Source organism: Lampetra planeri, chromosome 3 (genome assembly GCF_965212315.1).
Source record: "Lampetra planeri chromosome 3, kcLamPlan1.2.h2, whole genome shotgun sequence".
In the NCBI taxonomy this organism is placed as follows: Eukaryota; Metazoa; Chordata; class Hyperoartia; order Petromyzontiformes; family Petromyzontidae; genus Lampetra; species Lampetra planeri.
The window spans coordinates 8,575,604-8,594,887 of NC_136109.1; the positions used below are offsets into that span (position 1 = coordinate 8,575,604).

A 19,284-nucleotide genomic window follows, 5' to 3' on the forward strand; every position below is an offset into this window, starting at 1 on the left:
CGTTAATGTTTCAAATGTTTGAGCTATTGAATAACTAAATGTTTATATCTTAACTATTGTGTATAATTGCATTACGCCTATTCTTTGGGTGTTTCGGTAAAGTCACGTAGATAGGTTCAAAGAAAATAACAAAAAATAGCAAAAAATATGCATTACGCTTTTCTTTCACTGTACATATGAATAAGATGTCGTCCTAACCTTTGGGACTCTGCAACCATCACAATGCAGTGTAAAACATACACCTTGAGATAACAGAATCTGAATATGTATTCATACTGGAGGAATCCGATTAGCTATGAAGCTCTTTTTCACAGATGTCCAGTACCTATAAGGCAGGTAACACGATTTATAGTTAAATACAATCTCTATTGACTGATATAACAAACTCTGTATAAAAGTAAGACTAGATTTTAAAATCCAACAAAATCATTTGACAAATTCTGACTTAAATAAACAAAATATGTGATGGAATAAACTGCGTCTATTTAGTTTTTGCCCCTCTTGGGTGCCGTCCATAAATGACGTCACGCACCTGGGGGGTGGGGAGGTCAGACATTCGTGACGATGTGTGACGAGGGGGGGTGAGAAATGTGACGTCACATCAAAATGCGCAACTTTAAATGAATATAGACAACACGTTCTACTTAATTAAATAGACTTTTTAATAAATGTTTTCTCCGACAGCATCAGAGTGCAGCGCCACATTAAATACACACTACAATGACAATAGTTTGAAGCATGTTTTATTTGGGGGGGGGGGGGGGCAGAGCTTTGTGACGTCGAATTTGAGGGGGGGGGCTGACTTTTTGTGACGCCGTGTGACAAAAAGGGGGGGGGGGGGTCAAAAATCGTCCAAAATCGCGTGACGTCATTTATGAACGGCCCATTAGTTATTCTTTAACAGTATTGGTCATTTTGTTGTCACAAAGACGATCTATAGTGACCCATTTCCTGTCGTAGAAAATCAATTGTTAATTATCTTTGCGTTAAATACAGGAATAATAATGCTATACAGTACTTTATAAGTGGATCTGTGTATCTCCGTGTCTCTCTGACTCTGTGTCTGTGTGTGTTTCACGGTCTTTGTGTGTCTTCGTGTCGGTGTCTCTCCTTGTTTCCGTGCGGGTATTCGTGTGTGTCTGAATCGCATGATTAACGTAAGTGTCGCCCGCGGATTTGCTATGATCACGGCGCATGTTTTGCTACAAAAGATGTTTGCCGATTACCGCGGGTGAGATCGACTCATAAATCGCGGATAAACGAGAGGAAAAAGGGCATTGATAACACTGGTCAACACACTTTTTCTGGCATAAGGTATTCCAACGGTTTTAATGTAATTTTTGGGTGCTGATTCCAAATCTGGCATCAGTTTTTGTCTATAACATCAGGTTTTTGAGATATCAAATATTGCATTTTCAATAAAAACTGCAGAAAAAATATTAAATAAATGTGGATATCTACATAAAATTATATTATAAACACACTATCCTAAAAATACAGCACCATATTTTAACACTAAAGCAGTCACTAACTCGCAACAACTTGCAATCATAAGTGACAGAGTTAATTTCTTGTAAAATCAATGAAAATGGGGTATGCCGATAGCATGAAAATGAGATGTGATAGAGCAAATCTGAGATCAGCACCCTGAAATTAGTCTAAAACAGCTGCAAATGTCCAGGCCAGAAAAAAATGTTTTTTAGTTGTTGTTGACCAGTGTAATAGTCGGAGTCGAGGGTAAAAGCGCCGTGGATAAGAGTTCCCCTGTACAGTATTAAAATGGCAAGTTAAAACATTTTCCAAACATAATTATTTGTCAATTCTAGATTTGAAGCTTTCGTGACTGCAAGGATTCATACTCTTAGTTTTTTTCGGTAAAGTAACGTAGGTAAAAATAAATAATAAAAACAACAGAAATAATAGAAATAAAATAATAAATCACGACGTTTCGGAGGCAACACAAGTATCCGTCATCAGGTGGGACCGTCACAGCTAAATTTACTATATCAAGTACAACGTGATTTATTATTTTATTTCTATTATTCTTTCTATTATTTTTATTATTCATTTTTACCTACGGGACTTTACCGAAAAAACCTAAGAGTATAATTACTTGTCAGTCTCCAGCTATCAACCCCTCTATCTCTCTGGCCGCTCTGAAGAAGGCTCATTACGCGAAACGTCACCTGTGTTGTTGACACTGTATTTTCACGTATGGCCACAGTGTTATTGATGCACATGTTGAGTTTTTTTTATATATACAAACTGTACTGTACTTGCTTCAAATACAGAACTCTACTGGTGATTCAGATGTCTTGTGACCCACCCCAATTAATTGACCCCTACAATGTGTTTCCTTTACATATTAATTTCTGCATCAAATACATCTTATTGACAAAAATATGACGATTTAGTAGAGAATTAAATGGTGATCACAAGACATCTGGACCACCACCCTGGCACAGTGTTTCCAGTTTGACAACTTCTCTGAAGCGACAATGAAAAGCACGGAATGAGGAAGTTGCAAAGGAGTTGCGGTCGCCGTGTGTCGAGATGGCTGAAAGTCGATAGTCTAGAAACTCGCACGGTACATTCATCTTAGTCTACATGTACTTTTGAGAGACATTAACAGTGTTTAATAGTTAAGTGTATTACACTCAGGCACTGGTGATCCAGCTGGGGGTTCTTCTGTAGAAATGTTGATGGGCCACAAGGCGTATTTGCATTATTTCACAGTGAAGTATCTCTAAAGCAAAGCTACATAACAGCGATATTGATCGTTAGCTTCGTGCTCTACCATTTTGATACCAAGTACCAAGTTTGAAACGATGCAGCCAAACCAAGTGACAGTAATGGGGCTGATCTCTGGAATAATCTTTTTTACGTTCATCTCAATGGTAAGTGTGTAATACAGTTTATACTCACTACGAGAAGGCGCTTTGCTTTCTACTCCTCAGCTGCTCCTAATCTCTTTCGTTATCCAACATTGCCTCCCATCATCTTCCCAAGCCTCCGATCACCATTCACATCAAGCCGATGGCAAGTGTCGCTCTATCCCTTCTGCTGCCCAAATGGTCTTTTCTCTCACAACTGACCGTGATTTTTCTCTGTTGCTTCTCAGTGGCGCTCAGACAATGGGAGGCTGCCAATTATTTTGGGCTGCTCTAAATATCTCCAAAAAAAGATGTGAGGTCTTTCATTCTCGTTGGCTGCTCCTTTAGTTTCGGCTAGCCTGTTTTTTGCCATTAATGTTTCAGATGTTCTAACTATTTAAGAACTAAATATTTATATCTTCACTCTCGTGTATAATTGCATTACACCTCTCTTTCACTGTACAAATTAATACTCTAAATATGTCGTCCTAACCCTTGGGGCTCCGCAACCATCAAAATGCAGGATAAAACATACTTTTCTGCATAACTCAGAATATGAATATGTAATTATGCTAGAAGAATCCGATGAGCTATGAAGCTCTTTTTCACATGTCCAGTACCTATAAGGCAGGTAACAAGATATATAGTTAAATACAATATCTATGACTGATATAACATATGTAAAAAAACGTAAGACTAACTTTTAAAACTCAACAAAACCATAATTTCACGAACATTAGGATCTCACATTGCTTGTGTATGTCACTGCTACATAGCAGGCTGTCGCACAACCTTACTAGAAGCAGCAGCAAAGCCATTGGCAATGGAACCACATGAGTTTGTTTACGAGTGTCAAGACAAAACATCTGTCAAGCACAACTGGACATGTATCAATTATGTGTATTGGGATATCAATTGTGGGAAAATGCAAGAATATTGATGTGTTTAATTCACAAAGCACTCTTTGAACAACTGCCTCAATATTTGAGTTTGAGCTCGTCACACAGTCACGCTTTCGGCAAAAAACTTTTGCAGTTTTGGCCTATTCATGGTCCTAGGCCCTCAGACTTGGAACGCTCTGCTTGAAACCCTACTATACCTGACCACTGAGTAGTAAAAACTACTTATTTCCTATGATGTGGTAAATAAACTAGAGATATATATTTATTTACAGCACTCTGAAGCCCTTTGTTGAAACTTGTGCGGTTTAGAAAACGTAAAAAAATAACATAGCGTAATACCTCGGTAAATGAAAAAAATTTGTTCAATGACGTCACTTCGTTATCAGAAACTTTGTTACCAGAGGTAGATGTAACAAAGGTGGCATTGGGATGCGTTCAAATACTTTAGAGAAGGCAGTACAATAGGATAACATGGCCACACAGTCGCCTTTACTTTGCTTGGTTTTAAAATTATCTTTAAGGTGGATTGCACAAGCCCTAACGAACGCACCACTTCAATGTCATCTCTCCCGCCTCTACCCTCCTTATGATCTGCATTTTCATTTTCCTGGAGAGGGATTTACGTTGTAATTTTTGCCCAGTAAGACCACTTCCATTCGAGCAGGGGTCAACTTTTCAAATAAAAGAAGAGCAATTTTATTTCGTTTTTGTCTTTGAACAAAATAGTGTGAGAGCCGCATCACACGCAGAGCTACTTGTACGCAAACACAGCAGGTATACAGCAGATGCCGAATTCTGACTTAAACAAATTGTGATGGAAACACATTCCTGTGGAGGGAGCTGGTAGGAACGTTGGGTTGCTTGGTCAATGGCCAGGGTCAACGGCGGCGTGGTGTATTCCGCAAATATGGCCGACTGCGAAGGCGGGCACAAGCCGGCGTGAGTAGGTTAAACGTTGAGTTTTATAAGGGCACCACGGGGTGACCAGCCCCTCCCCTCCCCACCCAGCCCCACCCCACACCCATCCCCACCCTCCCCACCCAGCCCCTCCCATTTTTGGATGCACGACGGACGGACACAATAATGCCCTGTGGGCTGGTGGAACCAGGTAGTTCCTACCAGTATAAACTGTCTATTTAGTTTTTGTCCCCATTAGTTATTATTTCACAGTCCTGTAAATATTGCCATCACCAAGACAATACATAGTGACCTATTCCCTGTCGTATTTAATAAATTGCTAATTATCTTTCCATTAAATGATGTTAAAGATTGTTTTTTCTTCAACAAACGGTTGCCCGCAAGGGGGCAGCCAAAGAGCCGTAAGAGTAAAGCCAAGGAGCCGCATGCCGCTCCAGAGCTGCAGGTTGCCGACCCCTGCGTTAGATGGTCATTGTATTATATAATGAAGGGGTAATTAAGTAATTTTTGTCACTGAAATTTTTATTTTTTATTTTATCAACACGAGGATCTTGAGCTATGGCAAGCCGGAGAGGGCGCGTTTTAAATTTCACTCTGTTGAATTGCTTTCCATGATTTCAGAAGATATTAGTGAGTCCAACTGAGTTGCAGACGTTGTCTTGGGAGCAACAAGTTTTATTGAACTCTTAGCACAACATACTCCAGCCTATTAACACAACACACTCTCGGGTGGTGACCACCCAACTAACCACGTTACGGTGGAACTCGACACGGTACCACTAACCCGGTCCGGACCACAAACTGGGTCCCGGACCGCGTGGCTGGAGGCTTCTTCAAGCTTGATGTGGATCTCCTGCCTCTCCAACAGTAAGAACCCCGAGCCCCTTACAGAGCTCCCCTTATATCGGGCCGGGCTGGGGCTGGCTCCGCCTCTCGCCCCGCCCACCTTCTCGATCTCCTTTGCTTGAAGGCTCTCGAGAGTTCTTCTCAGATCATGTGACCACCCATTGGCCCCCTCCACCGGTGGCCCTCCTCCAATATCATCCGGTCACATGTCGCCAGGTCAGCCTGAGTATCATGCCTCCAATGTAACCACAGCTGGCTGACACTCGCTGTTTCAACGGGAGCCCGCACTACACGCTGTACGTGGCCACCGCGCTTAACCAGGACTCACCCAAGCCCCCACTAGGGCTGGTACTACACCCCGTATCCGGGGTGTACACACAAGAGTATACATCCCGCCGTGGCCTCGCAAGCCCGGCACCACACAGTGACATTCCCAGTCACTACAGATATGTATTTATATTCTTGGAATAATTGGGCGGTGAAGTGTCCCTCTACAGGCAACTTCTTTATAAAGGATCTTCGTTGCCAGAAGAGTTGTTAACATATGTAATGTTTTACTGTATTCTTTGGGTCTTTTGGTAAAGTCATGTAGATAGAAATAATAATAATAAAATAATAATAAAAATGAAAACTAAGTGAATAAAAAAATCATTATTTTAATCACTTAATTTTTATTACTTTATTATTATTATTTCTATCTACGTGACTTTACCGAAAGACCCAAATAATATGAATTCCTGCAGTCAGGAAAGCTTTAAGTCAAGATTTATATGTATTACTGTATACACATCTTAAAGGAAATTATGTTGTGTTACACTTAATTAGATTTGTATAAAATATTAACACGTTACATAATGCATAATACAATGATATATCATTGTTAGCAACATCTTCAAATCACCGTGAACATCAATATCAACATAATCAACAACATCAACAATTGTTGGCTTATGGCAATATCTGTAGCGTTAACTTTTAGCTGCAGATCTACAACCCACGATTTGAAGTTTAGCTTTTGCCTAGGAAGTATGAAGGCCCATAGTAATATTTGCCTGGTCAACACATTTCAGACGGGCTGTGATGCTAGCTGCTCTGTAAAAAGAAACTGCATCATCAGCATAGTTGAGATCAGTAAACAGTTGGTACCAAACAACCCTTCATCAATCATTCATCCTTTTTATACTTAATGGATTTGCTAACTTTTAAGTAAAGGGTTTGGTAAGCCTCCTTATTCTCAGGTGTAGAATACTGTGAGAATGAGCGAGCCACTTTCTCTTACCTAACTGGAACACCTCCATCAGCCAGTTTCTTGCGTAGTGTTCTTCACAAATTTTCAGAGGGGTCCAACTTTCGCCGATAACACATCATCAGTGTCAGAGCCGCCACACATTTGAAACCATTGGGGTTGACAGTACGATTATGAGGAGTGTTTTCACATTTGTGTATTGTCGGGGGCCGCAGGTCAGGGGCCGCACTAAAGGCCACCAGGGGCCGCTGGTGGCATGCGGGCCTTGCAATGAAGAACACTGATGTAGGGTGATCTGGACTGGCTATCCAGCACAACCGTAGCACCTGCACACGTCATTCTAAAATGCAAGCATTCCTATATGCAATCAATGCTCATATTGTTGATAGCAATGTTAATCACCATATTTAGCCCAAATTATCGTGAGTTTTATGGTCAATAGTATATGTTAACTTCTTTTTGGTTCTTTCGGTAAAGTCACGTAGAAGGGAAATAATAAAATAATAAAAATAAAACATAATAAAATAATTCTCACGACGTTTCGGCCACAACGCAAGCAGCCGTCCTCAGGTGAAGAACAGGTCTGTCGGAAATACAGCGTCTGAATGGGCACCGCCAGGCTTGGCAGCGTATATTTAAGCTGGGTTGGAGGGGGGGAGGGGCGCCTTGACAAAGGAATTTGCATATCAAGAGGAATTTAGCATATTTATGGGAAATGCAGTTATGGGATTAGTCACTACTTGTGGAATGCATAGGAGGTGGGGGGGGGGTTTCAAATTCATATTATGTCCGTGCATTATGCAGTATGCAGGATTAGCAGAATCAAAGGGAGGGAGTAGGGTTAGCAGTAATAGAGGGAAGGAATTTTAATAGTAAGGAGCTGCAGCAGCTAAACCACCACGTAAAAAAACTAAAATATAAACTACATCAGTATCATCAATATACTAAATATACTCTCCAATAAGCTGAGCTACTAACAGTAAGTCATACATTACAATTCTACGTCGCAAAAAACACAATATGCCTCCAGCTAAACTTTTTTCTCTTACATCACACGGGTCTACCCCGTACTATATACTGCCATAGACAAACCAAATATTAAATTATATACTGCATTACTATACACCACCCTATACATTAGACTATACATTGTAATATTACACTATGTATTATTCTACCCACCCTACTGTATACACTGCTGTATATTCACTATACAATTACGATACTATATATTACCTTATACATTATATTAAACATTACACTTTTATACTATTTATTATTATACAATCTGCTATACACTATACCATTTTATTATTTCCCTTCTACGTGACTTCACCGAAAGAACCAAGAAGATGAATCCCTGAAGTCACGAAAGCTTTAAATCGAAAATTATGTTAACTATTGATAGTTTTTTTTATTTAAATAACTTTTATGTTTAGAATGTATTTTTCAAATCGATTATTTGTATTATTATTATTTAAGTAATACATTATTTTAATAGCTTTTTCCTCCCGGGAAGTAACACACAATGAGACTGGAAAAATTAGGCATACAGTACAGGCAAGGCAGTACACATACAACAGACAGTACAAACGATACACAGTGCGAAGGAGACAACATTCAGACAGTAGAAACGAGGCTTAACAGGCAAGACAAATATATTGACTTGACCTTGGATCACGACAATACGCAGGGGATTTGGAGTCGAGTGAATTTTTACATGTGCAGACGAGACTTGAGCTGGTCAAGACGGGTCTTTATTATCGACGCCGACTCACACCACACTTCCACTCGTCATCCAAAACCAACCCCAACCCTCCAACTTCGTCCCCCATTACAGCCCTTCTCCCCCCTTTCCCGCCAATCACCTTCTTGGGTTTTCCCGCTCTTTTATAATTCTTCTCGCACCAATCCGATCAGTGTCCTCCACTCAATCATCGGATTGCGTGTCGTGTACGGCAGTGCTCCCTCGACCCTTGACCCTTAACCCGTGGTTGTGTGGTGTTCGTGTGTGAGGATGTCTCGAACATCCTCTACACATGCATTGTTGAGGAGTCATTGTTGCATATACGTAGCTGTGCCCTGACTGTTGTTATACTTTAATTTCATGTTCAGGTTGAGAATAATGAATGTGAAGAGAAAGGGCAATACAGAGCGGTTAATGGGTTTTGCTGCCACCTCTGCCGTGCAGGTAACCAAGCAAAACAGTAACATCTATTACTCTGCGGTCAAACGTTAGCTTGTAGAATGTGTGGTTTGCATATAGACAACATAAACAATTGATAATTCGGTCTGAAATGAAAATTACACGTACAATTATGGCAATACTTGCAACAGAGCATCTCTAGAAAATAGCTGGATAGGCTAAAGTTGATCTCCATGATCAATGGGCTAGGTTACATTAAGTCAGCTGTTCAGTACTCAGCTGTGTGATAATACCCACATTTACTGACATGCCATTGTTACATTATTCATTACAGCAGGCCATGGTGTAAATAAAAAAAGGCATCAGCATCGAGTAATCCAATTTTGGAATGAATATTATAATTGTAGAAACGTGGTATCAATTAGAAAAGTATCCATCAAGTAACTTGTTTGCAGTAAAAAAAAATCCTGAAATGTAAAATAAAATTAACCAAAAGTTGTTTTCTGACCGCGTTATTATTTGAACTTGTCCATTTTACAGGATTCAGCTGGTTTCACGACTGCTATTCTGATGACGGCGATTCTTTCTGCATACCTTGCTTGCCAGGAAAAAACTACATGGATGTTGCAAACCATGGTCCTGAATGCAAAAAGTGCAGCACCTGCAATGTTCTTTGTAAGAGTTCCATACGAGTAGGTTTCATGTGTGTATATAGGTGTCATCTGAGTGTGGAGAAGCACGCATCAAAGGTTAATAAATCACTCTGTTTAATAAAACAAACAACTCATGTAACCAAATTGATGAGAAAGTGAGTTGTATCACCATGCAATTAGTTATACAGTGGGTTGTGGTGGAGACAACACAAGCAACCATCATCAGGTAGCACTAAATTTGAGAGAGAGACAAAAGACAGACACAGAGACATTGGGTCTCTGTGTGTCTATGTTGTGTGTCTCTCTCTCTGTGTGTCTCTGTTGTCTCTCTCTGCTTGTGTGTCTGCCTGTGTGTCTCCGTGTCTGTGGTTTGTCTCTCTCTCAAATATAGTTCTACCTGATGACGGTTGCTTGCGTTGCAATCGAAACGTCAAATTATATTATTAAATGTATTTTATTTCCACTTAACGTTACCGAAAGAACCAAAGAGTAAGAAGATAGAGGTCTATGAAATCCTAGGTTGGTTGAATGCATTTTGATTGATAGACTGCACCCAAGTTCCATTCTTGAAGTCAAAGGCAGACTGAGCAAAAATATTCTCAGGTTATTTCATTGGGTCACAGCACTCCAAACGGGACTCGCTTTACTGCACAAGAGGCTGGGGTCGATGCTGAAGACATGGGCAGATTGAACAGAAGAATCCCCACTTTCCTCCCGTGTGCCCCAATCCTTTAGCTGATCTTCATTTATCTCAGCTTGAGTAAGGCGGTATCCATCTTGTTGCTACATAAGAAAGGGCCTCCATTTTAAATAGCTTAAATAATATGGCTGTCACGATATTGAGTTGCTCAGAAGAAAAAGAGGAGGATGATGATGGCGCAGACAGTTTGAATCGGTACTTCCCGGTTGCACTACAGGTTTGCAGGTGAGGACAAGATGGCGAGTCGGGTTTCACACCATTTGGCTCCAGAATTTGCAGCAATTGAAAAGGCACATAAACAAAGAGGAAATGTATCATACTTTTGAAATATAGAATGGTCTAAGAACAGAAAAAAATATTTTCATAATACGAAAAGTTGAAATGAAACTGTTAAAAAAGGATTACCGCACGCACAGGCACCTTGAGAGAGAAATCATATACACAGATGACATCACTGAAGCTCTAGCACTTACTATTTTAGAGTGGAGATTAAAATATCCTGGTTAATAACAACTCAGAAAATATTGACAATTACACAGTTAAGAGGGTCCATGGCAGATTACAGGCAAAGTCACCTGGGTAAATGATTTTTGTCGTATTTTTTCTCAAACACACATCGCCAGGTGATACAAATTGAGTACTATGAAACATGAAAGAGGAGAGGGAACATCCATAGTTTATGAAATTTCCATCACATTAGTCCCTCATCTCATTTCTGATGAACCTCCACAGATGAGACGAAATGAGATAAACGCACCTCATTGCGCCTATGTTAGTATAATTGCGATTATTGTTTGGGTTGACTTGCGGTGAGTCATGCATTCTTGAATGCCCCGCTACAGGTAAATGTGACCCACTGTGATTAGCGCCTCTCATCCATACATTAGAATCAGAATCTTCATTTACACAGAAGGAATCCAATGAGCTATGAAGCCCCTTTTCACAGATGTCCAGGAGGGGCAGATCAGCAAGTTCCAACAACAAACATTCCTTGATCAATTACCCTGTTCTCCACAGCCATCAAAGATAATGCATGTTCCATCGTATTACCACATTTTTACGTACAGTATACTGAAGTTATAGCTACGTGGGACATTGCCAAGACCAACAAGTTTTGTACATTAAACAAACAGTAGTCCTGGAATTAAACTATGTTTCCTTTTGTTCTCTGCTGTGTAGATGAAGATGTTCAACAGCACTGTACTGTCACTAGTGACACTGTGTGTCAGTGTAAGGATGGATACAGTCGGCCTCATCCTTCACAGCCTTGTGGAGTTACATCAAACACAGGTGAGAAATGTCGTATTCGTCCCTATAGCCTCTGTTACCAACATATGCAATTAAAAGCGATTGGCATCAGGAAATGCACCAACTTGCAATTGCTAAGGAATTTACACATCTTGGACGTCATTGAAATCTTGTAAGTAGGGCTGTTTCGAGTAGTTATCAAGGTACCAGGCAGAGCTACGTACTTGTCCCAGCATTATACATTTTTTTAACCGACATACCACACACATCGGAGAAATTTATACACACGATATTTCCCTCACTACACGTGTCGAGCCTAAAATAGGTTATTCCCTCGACATAACCGTTAATATTTCATAAATTGGCAACTCCATACAAGACCATGACTACAGCATTCCATTGGAACAATTAGATATTACTGAATCAAAAGTGTTTATGTGCAGCAAGGCAGTCTAGAATCACCCATTCCCAAAGTATATTGGGGGTACTATTGATCGAAACCTGACCTACCATTGAAGGTTAAGTAAAAAATGAAAACCTTATGCAGAAACTCGCAGACACTAGTTGGAAATCAGATGTGCTTACACTACATATTAATCTTATACCTGTTTTATATCTGCACATCCAAGCCATGCTGGGGCCATTCCATGCAAGCGTGGTGATTCTCAAGAGGCATGAGTTACTTTTCTGCTGCACAAGCCGAGCCATGCCATTGTTGTTATATGCACTTCGGGACATCAAGACGACTGTAGACGATGCGGTGATACTGAGTTGTGCCGACTGATATCACACTAGTTGTGAATCAGACATGCACACACAAGTATACTTTACAGAACACTCTGCTCTTCTTTGGGCTGAGAGTTACCACACCAACGAACATCTTAAACATCATAATGTGAATCTAGACTTAAAGCTTGCGTGGCTGCAGAAATTCATATTCTTGGGTCTTTTGGTAAAGTCACGTAGATAGGTTCAAAGAAAATAACAAAAAATAACCAAAAACTATGACGTTTCGATCGCAACACACGCAATCGTCATCAGGAGAAATAATAGCGGGAAAGCTGCTGAGGCAGGATGTTTCAAAGGTTTGAAATGGGTGTAGCCCAAGGGTCATAAGCGAAGTGGGCGGGGCTAGTGATGTTAAAGTGAGAAATTTGCATGTAAATGTAAGTCCGGAGAGCTACCAAGACTACGAAGCTGCGGAGGTGGCCATTGTATTGTGAGAGAAGCTGCGAAGGTGGCCATTGTATTGAGAAGCTGCGAAGGTGGCCATTGTATTGAGAAGCTGCGGAGGTGGCCATTGTATTGTGTGAGATTGCTATTCGCTCACAATACTTGTTGATTTTCTTACAAAGTGTTCATACTATGTTTATGTCATAATATTGATCCAGCATAGCCAAGATTATGGATTGTTTACCCCAAGCACAAATGGTTGCAGGTGGATAGTTGGAGTTGCTACTAATTCCAACTTATGTTTTGCAGTTAATACAATCCATGCAGTTTCTCAAAACAGCTCAGCGTGGGTAAAACATTCCAAATATTATGGCCACATGGTTATGAATTAAATTACTTGACAGTACCATCTGAAAAAAAAAATGAAATCCGGTGTTTTTTGCACTGCAAGGAACCACTCTGAAGATCCCATTGGAGTTAAAATCAGGTTCTTCGGTGTGATAGATTTTCGCACAATTTTTTTTAATGTTTTCGCAATTTTTGGTGGATTGTGTGTAATCAACAAATGAAACCATACTTTTCATGTACAGTATACATGTACAGCCCTTTTGTCAATCCACTGCTGGGTGAGGTCCTGCAATTTTCACATCAGGACTCTACGATACATTCGACCACTAGTGAGTCGTGACATAGCCAACACGGTGGCGTGTACCATAGTTTCGACAAAGCTCGATTATTGTAACTCACTACTCTACGAGATGTCTGGCAAAGTATTACCAAGCTGCAGCGTGTACACAATTCACTGGGACGTGTCGTGACGGGTACTGCAAGATCCGACCATGTTCGTCCAGTGCTCGCTGAGCTGTATTTGCTTCTGGTTGCTGAACGAATAGAATATAAGGTCGCAGTCATTAGACACAAAGTGCTTGCCACAAAAGAACAACAATATCTTGCTGATCTCGTCAAGGAGCATAAACCATCACAGACTCTGGTCATCCTCACAGCGGCTTTTGGATAGCCATTGAACAAAGACGGTCACTGCATCGCGTGCTTTCAGATGTGCTTGTGCGGCCGTCTGAAACGGTCTTCCTTCGATATTCGCAAGCTACTGGATCTATGCATGTTTAAATCTAGATTGAAAACTAAATTCTTGAGAACTACTTTTTGTGCTAAATGTGTTGTCTTTTCCGCGCAACTCCGATTAGCACGGTTGGCTATGTACAGTGTGAAATAAGTTCAACATTAATGTATACATATGGATCGTGGGTGTTATTTTACAAAACTGTACCATGCTGGTTAGTGGGGGTTGCTTAAGAGGGGTTGCATAGATTCACAGGACAATAACGAATCTTGCTACATTGTCCCCTGTTGACCATCACAGCATGTTAAAAATCATATCTATACTTTGATCCATCAGGCTTCATCGTGCATATTTACTTGATTAAGCAGATCTCTACAGTAAAGCAAATTTAGTGCGGCACTGACCAGTCGTAACGATGTTTGTGGATAGCTCTTGCCTGCAACATCTGGCTGTCTGCCAATTGTTTAATTGGCCACACTGCTCACTAGACTCTGCAAATATAAGCTATCCCAAAGTTTGCTGCTTAAATGCATGTTACTAGACAACATTGCTCCCAAACGTCAATTGGTTGATGCGCTGATATAAAAGCATAGGCACTGGGGTCGATTTAACATTATTTTAGATGGTGATGTGTCATTGTCTTGGCATTTAATTGTGTATGTCAATAAATATGCTGCTGAATGTTTGTGTTTTCTGCCATTTGCTAGCTGCAGAAAAAAACAATACAATTCTTACTGGAATTGTTGCTGGAATTGTGACCATTATTCTGGTGGTGGTGGTGGCCTTATGGATTTACCGGAAGAAGAAATGCTTATACCCCTTTGGTAAGCAACACTAGAGCATTTTACGTAATTTTCATTGTTCAGTAATGAGACCAATGCTTCCATGAGTGGTCCAGCTGTGATTCATTAGATAAAACAATCAGGACTATAGATTAATTGGAAGATTTCCCCGTCTACATCACACAAACTTGAAGAGAATTGTGCAGTGTCCAATTTGAGGCTACAAAGTAATGTAGCTTATAAAAAACGGTATTGGGAAGCAATTGAGTGATGCAGGCTCAACATCTCTGTACAAGCTTGTCCTAAAATATGAATGAGATGCAGCTGCATATAGACACTATGTATATACAGTCTGTTCTGTAACGTGTGTTTTCATAACTCGAATTGGCTATAACGCGATTAATGTATTAGGGAACACATTTTTGTTACAACGCGGAAACTAATTGGATATAACGCGATTGAGTGAACAGAACTACGTCGCGTGATTAGGAATAAGCGGTTATACAACTGTCTCGATGTAGCAACAAGGCTGCTGCTGGATGTTTCTAGATGCTACCCATGCACCTCAGTCTTTGTTCAGCCTGCATACGCATGTTACGTGTCATCACAGACTGTGTTTCACCCTATATTAATAATTATTATAACGCAATTATTTCAGGAACGGAACTACCATGTTATAGGAGAACAGACTGTATATATCCTAAGTCTATTTGTGTTGAATTGTTACACGTCACTTGTTTTGTGCATAAAACTACTCGTAAAGATAACCGATGTCATCAAAAAGCCACCAGATATCCATCGAAAATAAGAAAAGAAGCAATATCATCTCACAATTGTACACGCATTATGGCCAACCTGAAACTACCAATTTTAGAGAACTTTCAGAACCCGCCAAAGTCTAAATTAAAGTCCCATTTTTGAATTGCAAGCTCTCAAAGTTTCCTTGATTAATCTTCAGGCACAGTGAAGAACAACCTGGGAGAATGCTAAAATACCTAACAGCACTTAATCACTGACTCCACAGAAGAACCTCTCAGTTAAAATGTCCCATAAAGAATGGTTGGTGTTGAACTGCACAGAATATCATAAGGCAGATATGGCTATCTCCAATACTCATGAAAATTTTAGAAAAATCTCGAAACTTCAATTACATCGTGTGGCACTGCCTGTGTCAGTCATTTGTTGGCAGCATTTCAGATTTTCATCCGGTGCCAAAACCATTCAATGGCTCATAAACTTCAAAATGAATGTAAATATGTTACTGATCAGCTGCACACTATCCAAAGTAAAAACATATATATTATTCAAGATAATGCACATTGATATTGTCAAAACATCTGCCGCACATTTAGGGCAAGAATTCCATATTCATAAATCAGCTGAAATACATCACCTCGGTGATTTCCATTTTGCTAATAATGAAGATATCTGTGCATTTTCCCAAAACATCTTGTATTAATGAGTAATTGTCAAGATGCCAATCAGCCCCGTTATGCTAACAAGCATTTTCATCATACAGAACATATTCTTGGCCCGAACTGAAGCATATTTAAAATATAATTGCAACACAATTATACATTTTCAGTAGACCGTCAATAACACTATCAGATGTACACATCATTGGAACCTCATTTGCCAGTAAAAAATATGATAATTGGTTTTTAAATCCTTTATATTAAGTTTGCTTGCTTGCTTGCTTGCGTGCTTGCGTGCTTGCTTGCTTACGACCGTGCAAATCTTTCAGTCGTTTTTTAACCCACTTCCCGTGATCCAATCGAGCTGACATTTTCCACACAGACTCGTTGTGCGTGACAATATATTTTCGTGAAATTTTTTTCCCAATATTTTACACTGTTTAGGGAGAAATAAATAAATATTTAATTACCAATTGCTTAATGCTGGCAGACAATCATCTGACCCATAGGTGGCAGCCATCTCAAGCCAGAGGACGAGAGGACTCTAGCCGCCACGCATATAAAGGATTTAGAGTGAAAAAACTTTGTTTTTACGGGTTAATTTTTTTACCCTTCTATCTGGCAACAAAACTGACACCTTTTTTTACAAGGAGTCATGTTTGCATCATCTGGTCCAACCCATGCGAGACTAGGCTCTAAGGAAAGCTGTCTCGGATGTGGACCAATCATCTTCAAGGACAGTGCATATATTATCAGAGTTATGTTTTTTGTTTGTATTATGGCTGCAGGTATTGTGGTCTATGCAAACATGACTCCTTGTAAAAAAGGTGTCAGTTTTGTTGCCAGATAGAAGGGTAAAAAACAATTATCAGATGTACACATCGTATAATCTCACACCTTTACCGCCACTGTGATTCTGTGCCTTGCAATAAATTCACTTGATTATGGTATATTACTAATGAACAAAACAGGTTTATTTTAAGGCTCGCTCGCACCTTAGCATAGCCGTTATAGCTATCAGTGCTTTTGGTAGATGTTACCAAGTGGATGTGTCACGTCTTCTTGTACATTACCAGAGTTGACTGGCCAGATGAGAGAGATGTTGCCTCTTATAAATAAGGAGAGGCCCAAGGATATCTTTGAGGTAAGTCACGCAGCATCTAACCCTTCCATGTCCTGCCAGGTGTGACACCAGAGTATGGGACTTGTTCCGGGACCTGGCTGGCACGGTATTTCAGCACAGGGACTCGTATTTGTGTGCAGCCTACCACTGTTTAATCGTGATGTATAGACTCTCCCGACATTTAAGCTATAAATTCAAATGTATATCCAATAGCACAATATAAATGACTTTAATATATTTTCCAGTTAGTCTTAAAAATGTACATTTCTCCATAAAATACAAAAGTAATGTTCACAAGATATTTACAATAAGTCTCCAAGCTCCCGTGTCACACATTTAATTACTAATATAGCTGATATGATAGGTCAATTAAGTTGATTTAAAAACTATAATGTGCAATTTATTTTTTGTCCAAGTTTTGGTATCCTTGAAAGGTGCCAGCTGCCCCACACATCGTGCTGACTGAATACAGGAAATCCCATATAAGCCACCCCCAGCATGACACTGCTGATGCAAATTGTCAATAAGAGATGAGACTTTTTAAAAATGTTTGTAATATCGATCTGATAACCAGTAGAGTGATCAATTTCGATTATGTTATTGGGTATCCGAGTTCTAATCACAAACCCTGCATGTATGACATGCTGAGGATTTGCTCTTGGCATAGGAGAGCTGAAAGTCTGTCAAAGCAAGAGGGGTGAAACTGTAAATTCAGACCTTTGGAAGTCAGTTGACACCTTTATAAAAAATGTGGGATATGGTAGAATTACTGTCCAATGCCTTGGTTTGTCCTCAACTATTGGAGAAAATTAAATGTTACTATTGCATGACCATTTATCCCTAAAGATAACTTTTAATTCTGAACACATAGCACCCAATGTGGTGCTCCCTTTTAACAACTCTGGAGGAATTATGTTAAACAAAATTAAAACCAACTCTGTGCCAAAAATTAAATTGAAACATAACTATTGGTTGTCTCTTTCCCGTGTGCATAGAATCAACGCAAGCTCATCGAGAAGAGAATGAAGTCCAGTGATGCTGAATTTTGGAGGAAGTTACATGAGTTGCTGCCAGACGTTTACAAGCTAGTCTCTGAAAATAGCTACTTTATCTTGTACGAGATGTATAAAAAATACAATATGAATATATCCGATTATTGGGAGGCTTACGAAGCTACTGACAGCTCCGAACGTGCAGTATGTATTGTCAATCACTTGATTAATGAAGGTGAGATTTGCCAAGGGCTTCTAGATGTCATCCATGCAGGAGAGGACAAGCAAACACAGCTGCAGACGCTGCTCGACACTGCCGGTATGTGGGCTATGAGGGGCGATGGTGTCTTACTGTGGGATGTTGCTTACTTTATTATGTATATGTTTCACTTGGGTGTCAGGCCTTCGGTACTTCTGTGAATACAAAGACCGTAGACTGTAAACATATTTTTGGATGACGTGCTAGTTCAGTTAAAATAGGGTCTAATTTAAACATTTAATTTGGCTAATCAAAATATATTTCCATATTTGAGCTCACAAAGGTGTGTTTTGTGCTACTAGACATTGTTTTCCATATGAAAGTGGTGAAATAAGTATGTAAATGCAGACCAACATACCTGACTTTTTTACTCGTAGTTTTCAAACATTTTTTAATGAAAATACTAGAATATTAAAATATGAAACGGAATACATTATCACCATGTATCATTGGTTTTATTACAGGAAAATGCTCTCCAGTTCTTGATCCAAACACGGCACATAAAGAGCTTCTTATCTCAGCTGATCACAAGACAGCAACATGGATAAAGGACGCCCCAGATAAACCCGAACACCCAGACCGGTTCGATTACTGGGTGCATGTCGTGTCATCGAATAGCTTCTCGGAAGGATGCCACTGCTGGGTGGTGAATGTGAGGGACGTGACGAATCTTCGTATTGGCGTCGCTTACGGGAAGATTCCACGGAAAGGAGAAAGCAATGCATGCCTGATAGGATACAACAGCATGTCCTGGTGTTTACGGAAATACAAAAACACATTTAGGGCGTGGCATGACAAGGAAAGCATCGAGCTGGAAGTGAATGAAGATCCTTGCAGAATCGGTCTTGGCCTGGACTATGATGCAGGGCTTCTGTTGTTTTACAACGCTGACAACAACAAACATCTACACACATTTTATGCTCGCTT

The 19,284-nt window shown here is 40.0% G+C and overlaps 1 long non-coding RNA gene across 3 annotated transcripts; it reads left to right on the forward strand.

Annotated features, from left to right (window-relative positions):
• Positions 1 to 2,518: 2,518 nt before the first annotated feature.
• Positions 2,519 to 19,073, forward strand: LOC144717337 (uncharacterized). 3 transcript variants are annotated; one of them, XR_013585068.1, is made up of 8 exons: positions 2,519 to 2,897; positions 8,901 to 8,976; positions 9,472 to 9,623; positions 11,464 to 11,574; positions 14,494 to 14,610; positions 17,060 to 17,127; positions 18,102 to 18,417; positions 18,822 to 19,073. It is a non-coding gene; the product is annotated as an uncharacterized LOC144717337 (long non-coding RNA). The 3 variants fall into 3 exon arrangements; XR_013585067.1 differs by having other exon boundaries at positions 2,520 to 2,897; positions 9,472 to 9,606; XR_013585069.1 differs by having other exon boundaries at positions 2,520 to 2,897; positions 9,472 to 9,606; positions 14,500 to 14,610.
• The last annotated feature ends 211 nt before the right edge of the window (positions 19,074 to 19,284 follow it).